The sequence below is a fragment of the Chinchilla lanigera genome, unplaced genomic scaffold, assembly GCF_000276665.1.
Source record: "Chinchilla lanigera isolate Chin_1 unplaced genomic scaffold, ChiLan1.0 scaffold00066, whole genome shotgun sequence".
NCBI classification, from domain to species: domain Eukaryota; kingdom Metazoa; phylum Chordata; class Mammalia; order Rodentia; family Chinchillidae; genus Chinchilla; species Chinchilla lanigera.
The window spans coordinates 4,974,996-4,989,547 of record NW_004955467.1 but is presented as its reverse complement, the minus strand read 5'-3'; the positions used below and the strand labels follow the sequence as shown (position 1 = coordinate 4,989,547).

General features: G+C 40.1%; 1 long non-coding RNA gene across 1 annotated transcript; it reads left to right on the top strand.

The window, feature by feature from the left end:
- The first annotated feature begins 296 nt into the window (after nt 1-296).
- LOC106150184 lies at nt 297-9,321 on the top strand. The gene is made up of 3 exons (XR_001236844.1): nt 297-371; nt 8,158-8,213; nt 9,274-9,321. It is a non-coding gene; the product is annotated as an uncharacterized LOC106150184 (long non-coding RNA).
- The last annotated feature ends 5,231 nt before the right edge of the window (nt 9,322-14,552 follow it).

Below are 14,552 nucleotides of genomic sequence, written 5' to 3'. Positions count from 1 at the left end.
CTGCAACACATATAAGTCAAAGGGAGCAGTGGAAGTGCGGCCAGTGAACAGGAGGGAAGCCAAGAGAAAACTATCTGTGGAGCCAGACTGGGTGATATTTAATAGGGACTTGGAAGAGAGTGATTGGGGACAGGGACTAAAAACAAAAGCTTTGAAGCATTTTGCTCTAAAGAAGACCTGACAGATGGAGGAAGAGCTAGACAGCAAATGGGTACAAGAAGGGTGTTTTCTTCATTGAGAAATAATAGCAATTTATCTTCTGATGAGAATGATCTAATATTTCTTTCTTTAAGGAGGAAAACTATTGAAGATATAGGACAGAGAAGAGAGAACTGCTGGATCCATATCCTACCAACTGAGATCAAGAAACGGTGGGTATAAATCATTTTTAAATTGGGTGACAAAACCTAAAGAAATTTGCTTTGGTATGTTGGTGCATGCATGTAACACATGCTGATTATTTTCTTCTCCATTATCTTCTTCTTCCATCCCTCCACCCCTCCTCTGATGCCCTTCCCCACCTCTAAAAGTCCACTTTTCACTGGATGAGCCTTTAGGCTGTTTCCACAGCTTCAGGATTGTACATTGTACCATTATGCACACATTGCTACAATATACTCTGTTCAACTTTCCGGCAGTATACCAAGATGTACGATAGCTAGATCAAATGGCACATCTATTTTTAGTGTTTTGAGGAATCTCTATACTGATTTCCATAGTGGTCAGACAAGTTTACATTCCTACAAACAGTGTAGGAAGGTTTCTTTTACCCCGCGTCCTCACCAGTATTCATTCTTTTTGTTTAAAGACAGGCTTCTGCTACACAATTCTAGATGAACTTGAACCCAGTGTGTAGCACTGGCTGGCCTGGACCTCAAGGTGATCCTCCTGTCTGAGCCTCCTGAGTGCTGGGAATACAGGAGAGTGGGCACCACAACATCCCGCTGCTTCTTGATAATAGCTATTTTGACTGGGTAGGATGGAATCTCAGTTTCATTTTGATTTGCATTTTCCTCACTGCAGTGGGATAAACTGAGCAATTAAACCTTGTATAAGAAAAATAGAGTTCATTTTAATACAATGATATGGGTTACAGATTCTGGAAGATTTGGAGTTGCATTGGTGGGAGTTTGTGGAAATACTTCCTGATTACTTCAGTTTTCTCCATGTAGTAGGACACAAGGCCATGGTGTTAAATCTTGAGACGATGGAGGTATAAGATATTTACATGAGAGAGTCAGTGAGGGTGAGACTGAATGAGTGAACTATTGTACGACTGTCAGGAAACAGCACAAAGAGCCTGTCTGAGATACCTGGTCTTTTTCTTTTTTTCTTTAGTAAGGCAGGACCCATAAATCAGTCATCAAAGGATAGCAGAGAAGAGTGAAGTCAATGTTGCTGGTAGGTGAGGATCCCTGCTGCTTATTTCCACAGCGTATGGCTCTCCTACCATTCATCAGATTTTGTGATAGAGAGGAAAGGGTATGTTTTCCTATGTAACTTAATGGCAACGAGAATTGATCGAGCCTACATGTTGATCAATTTGATAATGTCAAATTTCTATAAAATCTGTACTTCTCCATCCCATAATATTACAGCACACAGCTAAAACATCCCTCCCTCAGACCCCCACCTCTGCAGCAGTGCAGGTCCGCTATCAGGAGTGCTCATAGAACTGTCGGCTCCCAGCAGAACTGCTCTCTAGTAATTCCCCTCAGCCAAAGACAGCCTGCTGCAGGTGGGAGCAATCACATCCACTGATGATTCGGTGTAGTCAGTATCATTTAGGACACCTGTGGCATTCCAGAGTCCCCCTGTGAGAGCCACTGAGGCTGTTGTGGTGCGTCCATCACAACTCAGCAACTCTCTCTGTTCAGTTTGACTTCCTTCACTCCTCAGTACCCAAATGTGTTACTTAGCTTCCCTGTCATTGGGACAACACCAGCACTCAAAACTTACAGGAAGAATGGTTTAATTTAGCTCGTGATTTCATGAGGTTTGATCCATGGTAATCTGCTCCACAGCGAAAACACCCTAGCAGAACGTTGTGGAGGAGCAAACCTGCTTAGTTCATAGTGGCTGGGAAAAAGCAGGGTACAGCTCCAGAGAGGAAGGAACAAGGGACCAGAGACAGACCCCAAGGTGATGGCTCCATGACCCACCTAGACATACCCAGACGTGTGCTTTGCTAATCTCCTGGGCAGCTGCCAAGCCAATCAAGTTGGTAATCCACCTTAACCGTCACACCAGCAAGTGAGGATTTTGAAGGTATCCCAACAAGCTTTCTATTTTCAGACCCCTCTCTTAGCTTATGGCCCAGGAAACCCAGCCTAAAACTCTGATGATTCAGAAATTCTACCATAGAAATTCATCAAAAGAATGCAAAGGTTTTGTCAAATCGAAATCACATTGATAACAGGAAAGATTTCTTGAATTATTCACGCTATATTTATATTATAGAGACATGATCTTCTATAGATGCAGCATATTTAAAAACATAGAGAGAGTCCTGTAATATTTGCTGAGTGAAAAATGATAGTCACAAGGCAGTGGGCTCACTAGAATAACATTTAACTGATCTATATGAATGCATTTATGTGAAATATATTTGTACTAGGAGATGTTACAAATAATCACCACAGTTTTTAACATAGTTAACTGTATGTTGCAATTACAGATGATTTAAATAACTGTCCTTTTTATATTGACTGTTTAATTTTTATATGCTAACCAAAAGTTAATTTTACCACAAGACAGTAAAATATTATTTTAATTTGAAAAAAATTGTATTAATTTTTATTACAATTGCTTATTACTCTTCAGAAGAGAAACAGATGTAGTAATTCCCAGAAAAGGCAGATGAAGCTTAGTCACATGCATAACTAGACTGAGCTTGAGGTCCAGACCTCACAGGTGACATTTCAGGACTTTGTGTGGACATATCTGTATTTCCAAATGGTCATGATGCATGGCCTTTTAACGGGTGCTACTCGGCCTATCTCTCTCAGAGATTGTCTCAGAACTACAATTCGGTTGCTGAGACATCTAAGTTTTTGGGGTACTTTAATAATGTCTGAAATAATAAGCAGAATGTTAGAAATTAAGACATTGAAACCGTTGATCTATATAACTTTTGATCACCTTAAATGTAGATATTTCCATTCTTATTGGAAAGACCATTTGAGAGGTGACATTGTGTTGCAACTTTTGATAAAATCCTTGCAGCCATTATCCGCAAACTTCAGGCATGTGTTACCACCTTCATGACTGTGTAGCCTGCAGGATACTAACTCTGTAATCCTTTTCCTTAAGTAGACTCCTGGTAGAAATGCAAGAACTTTTAAAACCTGATTCTAAGCAACAATATTCAAGACAAAACTAACTCACCAGTAATAATCTCGGGCTCACATTAAAATAAGTACATAATTACATAACTATCAAAATAGAAAGTGTCCATGTGCTTTTGAAAAATCAACTCTTGCATTTGTGCCATAGTTTGGGAACACACTGCACTAAGTTGTCAAAATCTGAAAGAAGAGACATTTTAGGGACCTACGGCATCCTGCTGAGCTGGAAGGACTGGAGGAAAGCACTGGAAAACATTTGGCCCAGCCTGTTCTCAGCCTAGGCAAACCCTGACTTCTGCCAGCAATTTATTTGTAAGTCAGTCATGTGGAACAAGAACATATTATATGTTAAATGGATTTTTTATGAGCTGGTGGGAGAAGGTGATCACCAAATAGAAAAGTAAATTTTATGGACTTCTTTCTCTGAGAGGCTAGATGCCACTGCCGACAGGATTTATGCATTTTTGGGGGCTAAAGACAATTTACCAGGGCCTGACACCTAGTTGCTAGTGGTAGAGTTCTCTTGAGTTTAATTGACTAAAACCATTTAAAATTTTCTGTAGTTATATTGGAAACTTCAGAAAGAATGATTCTCCCTTGAAATTGAAGGGAATTCAGAAGCCACACTGGGACAAGGGGAAGGGAGTGAGAGAAAACACTGTATCAAGGAGGACGTGAAGAGGATATTTCTCCTCTGTTGGAGGATTTTTGCCTCACCTCACCTGCTATCCCTAAAACTAGATGTGACAATTAACACAGCTCCCTAGACAAAGCAATCAAATTTTTGATTTGTGGACTCTTGGAAACCTCCCATGGATTCTTATCATTTACTCCAAAATTGATCATTTGGCGTTGATTAAAAAAGCCCAGTATGGAAAAACTTCTTTCCACTTTCTGAGCTGTCTTGTTGGTCTTCTTTCTTATTATAACCTAAAGAATCAACAAAATAAGTTCATTTATTACCCTTCTCACAGACTTCTTATCTTGATCCAGTATGCCAACCCCAATATTTGTATGCATGATTCTAGGAAAATACTGATAGTAATAACTCTCATTAACATATCATAAACAAATACTTTTATACTGGCTATGTGGGAGCTTTCAAAGATGAGAAAAGTTATTCATAGTTTATCTGCGCAAGGGGTACTTGTGTGTGGGCATGGAAGAGTGGTTTACAGAAATTTGGATTCACTATGAGTTCATTTGGTATGGCGTTAGAAATTTATGCAGATCTGAGGAATAACACTTATTACCATATTGAATTCCAAATATTATAGACTGCTCCTTTAAAGGCTCTTAACATTTATGTGCCAGGTGTCCCTCTCACCCCTTGAATCCGAGCTACCCTGCTACCCACTTTCTCTACTAGTGTGTGGGTGAGATGACACTGAAAACCCTAGTCTTCAAAAAGCCTAGAACTTCTGCCTCGGGGAAAGCCAACCGTTGTATACAAAGTCCCAATACCTGAGACCGCCGTGTTGTGAGGAGCTTAAGCCAGCCATACTGAGAGTTCATGTGGAAGAGAACAGAGGCCCTGGTTGACAGACCCAGATGCTCAGAGCTGTTAACCAGCACCGACCACTCAGCAGTGGGAATGGAATTATCTTGGGAATGGATCCACCTGTCAAACCTCCTTGGACGATGCCACATAGCCCTCAGAAGCATGGGGTCCTGCATTGTCACGGCCACTATGATAAGGAAACACTGGCAAGGTGACCTGAAACCATAGAAATTTGTTCTGTCAGGAGTTCCAGAGGCTGCAGTCTCAAGTCAAGGTGTCCTGGTAGTGCCACGCTCCCACTGAAGGCTTCAGTGTAGGATCTTTGCCCATTTCTTCCAGCTTCTGCTGGCCCCATTTATTCCTTGGCAGGTCGCAAACTCCATCCTCTGCTTGTATCTTCACGTGGCCATCTTCTGCCTTGGCTGCCTTCCAAGTTTCTTCTTTTTTTAATGTACTTTTTTAACTTCTTTATTATTAGTATGTTTGCAATATGTAGTAATCACATTCATCTTAGGGTATTGGCATGTAGAAATATCACATTGTAGTCACTTTTACTTCCCCTGCCTTCTAGTACCTCCCATCCCCCCTCTCCAGATCCCCTTCCCATCTCCACAAAGTTTACCTCCTTGTTTCCAAGTTTTTTCTTATAAGGACACCAGCCATTGGATGAGATCCCACCCCAATGACCTCATTTGAACTTTATTACATCTACAAAGACCCTATTTCCAAATAAGGTTACATTCATTGGTTCTAAGGGTTAGGATTTCAACATATCTTTTTGAGGGCACAATTCAATCCATAACAAACTGTCCACATGGAACCCTGCTCTAATGGGAGAATTGTGAGTGAATAAATAGACTGATGTTTTTAGCCACTGAGTTTTGGGTTACTTTGTCCTGAAGCAGTAAATAATGAACGCAAGTTACAGCCATCTGATGCCCTCCACTGCAGAGGAGCTTTCTGTCCCTGGATTGCACACCTCTCTCTCTGTCACATTACTGTTGTTCCCAGACTATTCCCACTGCAGGAAGTGTTGATGTGTACAGTCGTACTCTATTCTCACTTCTAATCACTTCTCATTTCTTCAGTCCCAAGCAAGTGTGCATCAGGAGCCATGCCACTTCTTACTTTCCCCAGTGTGATCTCAAAGTCTTCTTTTCTGCATTCTTGGGTGCCAAGGTTTTCTCTTGCTGGTTCACTCTTATAGATCTCTGCTGGATGTCTGACCCTGTGACAATTATAAACTTCTGGCTGGTCTGTTTTTCCCTTTATTTCTCTAAACTGCTTCCTTCTCTGTGAAGATTTGAAGCTGGGTATTGACTTCCTCCTCCATAGAACTGATTCTCTGGCTAGTGCTGACAATCATGCAAGTGTGATCTGGGCCACAGCATAAGTGCAAATGATATGATTTTTAAAACGCATTCCCAGGATCATTCTCAACCCTCTTGCCTCAATCAGAAGTGGGAAGATAATGAAAGATAGAGGTGGGTGATTGATGGGGGTACAAGGTGGGAAAGAATGAAATCCCGGGGCAGGAGTGAACCTGTGGAACAATGTTAATCTATCGATCTTCTATTTCAGCTTCCCTTCCCTGTCACTCTTTCACATTCAAATCCGAGCTTATGAAATTGCTGAAATATTACTTTGTGTTTCTCCACATCATCTTTTCCTTCAATACCCTATCCCATAACTCACTTTTAAAAATCCCTATTAATGTTCTCACATCCACTCCAACATAAACACATATACACACAGGGATAGCCACAGGTTTACCTGACTTTGTTGATCCAAAGTATTATTACTTGAAGACATTCACCAGTTGAGGGTGGCAATGAGGTATGAGATGATTCCCTAATGTCTTAGGACCAAAAGAGATCAAAGAGGCAAGTGAGCAAGAGTTTGAAGGTAGGTATCTTCTGTGTACTTTATTTCATAACATCCCAGAAGTTCTACCTTTTATGAGTTCAGAGGGGATAATTCCATCATGCAAATAAACAGTTTGATAAACTTTGCAGTACATGGTCAATGCACTAGTGAGGTAGAAACAGGAGTTTTATTTCCAAGAAAATTATATCTGTTCATGTCCAGCTTGCAAGAGAACATTTCCTTTTCAACCTCCTGTATAGTATCTCATATGGTAAGTTGTAAAGTAGAGAAATTGTATTACAAGATGACACCACATTGAGTTTTAAAGATCCATTCATTTATTTGTCCATTCATATAGAGGGAATATATGCACAAGTGCTTTGGATTTGATGCTAGATATCTTAAGTTTGAATCCATGGAGAGGACCTAAGTCAAGGACTGTGTGCAAATCTTTTATTAAGAAAGTTTTCCTAGGATAACCTGGACAAGGAAGTGTGTACTAGAACTTCTTGAGAGGCTCATGGAGGTTGTGGAACTCCCCAGGCCCAGAAATGTCATGTATGTTTTGAAAAGGCCAGGAAAGAAATAAGCTCAAGAAATTTTCATCCAAACTCTGACTCTAGGATTAGATCAGTGCCCTGGAAAGCATTCCCCAAAAGCATTTGAAACAGTTAAATAATAACAAAATTTAAACAAATGCCTGCTGAGGACCTCCTATAAACTGAAAACAGGAAAGCAAAGTTGCACAGCTGGACAATTCTACCTTTGGGAAATTCCTACCTGTGATATCCAAACTGGATTCCTGAATCTATTCAGTAACCACTCCTCTCTAATGGAGGTGCCAATCAACAGTGGGTGGAAACATAAATATGGCCTCTAGTTAATGTGAGAGTCCATCTGTGACTAGTTACAAACAGAAATGAGACACTTTGGAGCCTGAAGCACATAGCAATGAAAAGTCACCTCTCCCTGCTCAAGCCCCTGTTCCTACCAAAATGAGTGTTGATGAAATAATTTGAAATTCCGGCTAAAGGCATAGCATTTGGTGCCTGACTATGGTTCCATATAATTGGCTTATCCAAAGCACTCACATGCTCTGACCTGGTCTTTTGCAAGAAACTTATGTTGGCAGCTAAAAACTATGGATTGAGTGTATAGGAGGACATCTTGAATTGTTGGGAAAACCATTCTGTACTTGTTGGAAAACCATTCATTCATTCAGTCAACAATGTCTGTGGAACCCTTGTTAGCTGACCAGGATTGTTCTGAGACATGGGGGGTCCAGCAATGAGTAGAACAAATATAGTCTCACCTTCATGGAATGTTCATAGTAGAGGAGGGGATACATAAATAGGTGTGACAAATAAGTAATGGTGTTCGTGCGGTTATAACATCATGGAGAAAAATAAACGAGGTAGGTATTGGGATTGCTTTTCTGTACAGGGCGGCCACGGGAGGTGTTGAAGATGAGATGGCGTCTGAGAAGAGCTCAGAAGGAGGTGAGCCATGAGTCCCCAGAAAAGTGTTTGTGTGCGTGCGTGCGTGTGTGTGTGTGTGTGTGTGTGTGTGTGTGCATGCAGGCATATATGTGTGTGTTTGTCTATTTAGATTGTTTGAAAAATAGGCAAGAATGTCTATAGGGAATTGAACAAGGAGGTCATAGTTGTGGGAGCAGACAAGTTATAACAGGGAATCTCAATCTTTACTGGGCATTAAAACCACTTATAAGCTTTAAAACATCCCAGTGTCTAGGTCTTATTCCAGATCAGACTTTCTAGGTCAGGACCAATAATACATCAGTGATTTTTTTTAAAAGACCTCAAGTGATTCCAATGTGTTGCCAGCGCTGAGCACAAATGAGGAGGAACCTGCAGGAGGTATGATGGTCAGTTATGTGTGCAAACCACCTAGGCTGTGGTACCTGATAAAAGGTCAAACGTTACTCTGGATATTTCTATGAAGTGAACACTTAAAGCAGTGAATGTGGAATACAGCAGGTTCTCCTCCATAACGAGTACCTCACTAAATCAGGGGTCACCTGAATAGAGCAAGAGACTGCCCTGCTTCAGAGAAAGGGAATCCGAGCAGAACATAAGCTCTTTCCTGGTTCCCTAGCCTGACAACCTGCCCTGCGCATTTTAAATATGTTGGTTTCCTTAATTAGGGAGCCAATGTTTTTAAATAAAGAAAGCCAATTTCTTTATGCTAGGATGTATCTTTTTGATACAATTTCTCTGGAGAAAACTGATTGATACAGGAATGTTATACACATAACAAATCTCTGGTTGCTGCGCTGAATTTAGACTACTGAGAGGTCAAGGGTCAAAGTGAACAGATCCCTTAGGAGAACATTACAATAGCCCGGGCAACGTTAACCATAGGCTAGATCCACCTAGTAACTGGGAGGTAAGGAGCAACTGTAGCATACTGTATGGTCTCTGAAAGTGGAGTCCCTGTATTTGCTGTTGGACCTATGAGCATTGTGTGACAATTTGTTTTAGAGACCTAGCGCTTCATCAGATTGAATGTGCAGTTAGCCGTTTATTTCATTTGATTTAGACCACGTGAACCCAAGCAGAAAAGCACCGTTAAGTGTTAACAGCCGCATGCAGCCAAACGAAAGTCTTGATCCTTAGAGAATCCTGGCCTCCACCAAACAATTCAAACATTTTCAAACACGCTGGAATAAGCAAGAAACAAAACACTCTTTGACAGATAATTTATTTCCAAACTATATGTATCTTAAGCGTAACTGAACCCAGCTGTTTCTCCTCCCTTTCTGTGCTCCCATCTCTTTGATGAGGCACTGACAGCCTCAGAACACCGCAAGTGCAAGGCTTGCACAGCAGGACAAAATGTTTTGTTATTCACAAGGACTCTGACCTCAGGAGGGCTGGAGTTTTCTTCTATAAATCATCACTCAGATATCCAAGGACCGCCGCATTTGGCAAGGACCCACAGCGGCACCCCCGCTGCAGCAAGGCCACAGCCAGGCCGGCACCCGGGAAACTTCCATCTCAAGGAATCGGACAGCCTGCTCTGTCCCTGCGCTCTGTACCTTCTCCCTTTCAGTCAGGCCCATGCTGTTCAGGCCCAGAAGGCCGCCTGCTGCCTTTCACCTCGGGGTCTTTATGGAGCTTTTCCCTCTGTGTGGTGCAGAATTCCCACCTGCTTCATCTGAATCAAGTCCTGGAACCTGCCTGTGGGGCTCTGCAAATGGCGAGGCAGACCGCGTCCCCTCAACATTGACTTGAAGACTCCCTCCCCGCTGGAGCTTTCATTAAACCTCCTCCAACTTGCTCGTTTTCTTTTATTGGTCTGCATATCACGGACTATGGTCTCAATGTTTGTGTCCCACGAGTTCATATGTTGAACTTTACACGCATAAGAGGAAGCTATGAGGATGTAGGGCTTTGAGAGGCACTTACTTCAGGGTTGGGGGTAGTCCTCAGGTTAGTGTCTTTGTAAGAGACCAAGCAAGGACTCGCCTGACTTCCACCAGAAGTTAGAATGAGAAGGCATCTGCCTATGGGGAAGCAGCCCTCACCAAACAATAAATCCTCCAGCAGCTTGATCTTGGACTTCCCAGTCTCCAGGCCGTGAGAAATACTTTTCTGTACTTTGTAAAACACCCAATTTATGTCTTCTGGATAGCAGCCTGAATAGATTCAGGTAATAGCTTTGAAGATCCATCTTGCGCCATACCCAGCATGTCTGTAAGCATCCTTACAATGTCTGTTTCATCTTCTAGGTTCCAAAGCATCGCAAGACAAGTTAGGTCCCTAGCCTACCTAGTTCACTGCTGTAGGATTTGGGGAATTTGAGAAGGCAACAGTAAAGTTAAGGGAAAAAAATCATTCTTTTCTCTTGCTCTAAGATTTTTAACTATTTGAACTTTTAGATTATTTAAATATAATATTTTGTTTAAAATAAACTCAGTGTAATGGGGCAGTGCACACATCATGCAAGTACAAGCCATGGAAAGACGTCGTGAAGTTAACACAAGAGTAGAACTCAAGGTAAAAACAATTATATGAGGCAAAGGTTTGTCTTCTTAATGAAGTTTATTTTCCACAAGGAAAATGTAAAATCATTTAAAAGTAATTTTCCCTAACACCATTAAGTAGACAACGAAAAAACTGTTAGAAATTGTAAGAACAGTTGGCAGAGTATAGCAACCTTTAAAACATTATGTATCTTTTTTGGTTATTGTCAAATCAAATAGGAGAAGCAAAGGTTAAAAAGAATATAGAAAAAATTTAAACAATGTGGTTAATAAAGTAAATTTAATAGGCTATTAATAAGCAGAATTGTAGGGGACACTGATTCTGGTTGTGAATCAATAAGATTAGAAATAAATACCAAAACACAATAATAATAACCTAGCCATTTGCATATTTTACTGCATTATTTAAACATCTCTTAGAAAAAAGGTAAATATTTATCCTTCAATTTAAATTACATTTGGCAAATAGTAATAATATGAACATTATAAATTAAAGCTTATGTGAAAGAGCTAACACTATAACATTGAAAATAAAATTCATAATCTTAAATGATTCTGAAACTGAAATGGAAACAATATGTATTAATTCAAGACAGGCATGGTGGCACATGCCTGAAATCCCATCACTTGGGAGGCTGAGGCAGGAGGATTGCTGGGAGTTGGAGACCAGCCTAGGCTACAAAGTGAGTTCAAGACCAGCCTGAACTACATAATGATATCCTGTTTCAAAAAAGACCAAAAAGAAAAAGACAAAAAAGACAAAGAACTAAGAAAAGAAAAATAAAAAAGAAAACAAACCACACAAACAAAAAATAAACAGGGGGTGTAGGCACAATGAAATGGACTGAGTAATAAAGAATAATATAACAGTAGAAATTAGTGAATTAAAATTTATAAATATTGCAACTCAAGAGTAAATAGTCTAACTTGTATGATAAAGAACACTCAAAAATACAACTGTAGACATCAGAAAGTATGTCCAATCCCAGATATGAAGTAGATATGATATCATAAAAATGAAGCCCAAAGCTAATAAATTTGAAAACCCTAGAAACATATAAATTAGAAAAGTTTACTAAAGTAGGAAACCTGGAATAAATACTTAAATAAGAGGAATACTGAAAAATGTCAAGAGATTACCAGAACAGGTGTGTCTATTTTAGACATCCTTAGAGGATAATTCATTCAAACTTTCAAGGTACAGATAATCCCTATAATGTAAAAACTCATTCCCATTCTATTATTTTTCTAACTAATTGAATGTTAGGACAATACTCAATTTGTTAATTATCAAAATTAAGGCAATCATAATAAATATACTTAACTATAAAAAATAAGGATTCAAAGAGGTATCTAAAAATACCAGAATTGGAACAACCTGTAATAATATGGTTAATTTTTAAGAAAATATATAAACTCAATACTATTATAATGAAACAACTATAATTTGAAAATGTAATGAGGAAAAAGTTCTATTCACATGGGTAGCCCAAAAAAGCACAATAAAAATGGTGCAAGATGCACCAAGTTATAAGCAAACATATAAATAAATAGACTAGGACTAGGATGAAGTTGACATAATTCTGATTGTGGAAAATATGAAGTACATGGGCAGTGTGAAGCTTCATTTATAATTTTCCTGTGAAGTATATTTTTGCCTTTTGAGTAAACTCTGGTAGATGTGACCAAATAGTTTTCATGAGTTTCAATGGGTGGGAGTATTTATTCTCATGCAATTCTGTATCTTATATTCAGTTTTCTACTAAAATCTAATGAGCAAATACAATTCCTATGTTTAATTTGTATTGTTAGTGGATTTGCTTCCATATTCTGGAGAGATCTCTTCCCTTGCCCAAATGGTGACTCACATAAATTAAATACACGAAGATTCACGGACTAATGATTAGGTCACCAAGGAGGCATGAAGGACCTCCCAAGAGGCCAGAGCAAACAAGCTTCTCCACCACTAGTTTAGCACTTGGGGCAGGAAAAGAGGACATGCGATTAGACATAACACATCTCTGACAAATCTCAGGGTGACTCTCCATTCCCAGGGATCTGAGTTTTAAATAAAACCCATGACATAAGCAATTGCCAAATAGCAGCTGCTTCCTGGGATTAGGCTCTTACAGTTTCTGCCTTATCATCTGCTGGAGATTGAGAATACTCTTCCACCCTAGAATGTGGTCCAGAGCAGGGGCTCTAATGTCAGTTGCAACAGGAGGTTCTTGGAATTTCCAACATACTCCCCAGAGGCTCGAAAATGCTGTGCCAATCACTGGAAATATGAGTAAGGAATGTAGGTGGGTCCTTCAGTGCTGGATGAAAGAATTTCACACACAATCCCCATTTGTAGGTCTTCACACATTCTTACCTGCATTCATCTCCATCTTTTGTTTCAGAGGTGGAATTTTTCATTGTCTTTTCTAAGTTCAGGTGAGGATAGCACTGCACGCAGTGTTCAGGTCCTTCAAGAATCCTATCTGTATCATTTGTAAAATAAACTTTTATTGAGTGCTTTTTATGTTCAGGGGAAGGGGCTAGGAGCCATGTTACAGAAAAACCAAAGACCGTTTCTGCTAGGGAGTGAGTGGCAATTTCAGTTGGGTAAAAAAACAATATCAAAGTAAAACATTAAGGGCAAGAGCTAGGTAAGTGTGAAGGCCACAATGTTAAAGTTCTTCTGGTGTGGAAGGTGTGATCTGTTAGGGCTCAGGAAAGCAAAATGGGGAGGGAACAGAGCTCCTCCAATGATGAGAACAGCTGAGTTCATATCAGAAAAACCAGTGTGACAAGCTTCTCCAGGAGAATCAACAGCACACCATCTTTCCCTCCAGTTCTCCTTGTATGCTGATGGCAACAATGCTCAGGTGGGCCTTCCACACCCAGAACCATGCGGACTCAGTTCAGCTGGGTGTTACAAGTTAATCATTGGTTAACCCACCACATCATTCACCTGTTGATGGGCATAGGCTGTTTCCAAGATCTGGTTATTAAGAGTTGTGCTGCTATGAACATGGATGTGCACCTATCACTATAATATGGTGACTTTAACTTCAGAAAGAGATAGATCTTGAAAGATGAATTGAAATTCTATGGTAGTATGGATGAAGAGGAAGCTATTTGAAAAAAGGGAAAGTAATGTAAATATTTACTTGACTTGGTCAAAAAGCATTTGGAGGGTATGGACCATTAGTGAGAAAATCATGGCGAGGCTAGCCTGAGTTTTAAGCTGAGGAAGCTCATGATGGTAACACAGAGTAAATATATTAAACCGTGTCCTCATTCTCCAGTACCTTCTTTTGACTTGCTATTCAAAATATGGTCCATGGACCAGTAACATTATCATCCCTTAAGAGTTTGTGCACATACAGAATCTCAGGCTTTACCCCAAACTTTCTGAAACAGAGTATGTACTTTCACAATATTCCCAGATAACTTGTGTGCACATTAAAGTTGTGTGGTAATTGAAACCCTAAGTCTGAAATGTAACTAACAACTAGACTCTGAGTCCTTACCTGAGCCTTTATTTCTGCAGCCCCTCCCAGCTTCCCTCCTAGAGATAGTGCATCAGAACTTCTCACCCTTCTGTGAGCACAAGAGCAAGCATGCAGGCTCCTGGACTTCTGTGCTCTAGTTCGCTCTGGGATTCTGAAGCTGATCACCCCAAGATGACAATGTGAGAAGTTCTAGGCTAGAAAGACCGCTTACCAGCATCATGTAACAGATTAGGGAAAGAGTAGGGAGTTCAACAATATTAATATTTCCCACATCAAAAGTTTTGGATTTGCTGCATTGGCCTTTAACTTTCTCCAGCACGGCTTCAGCTGGA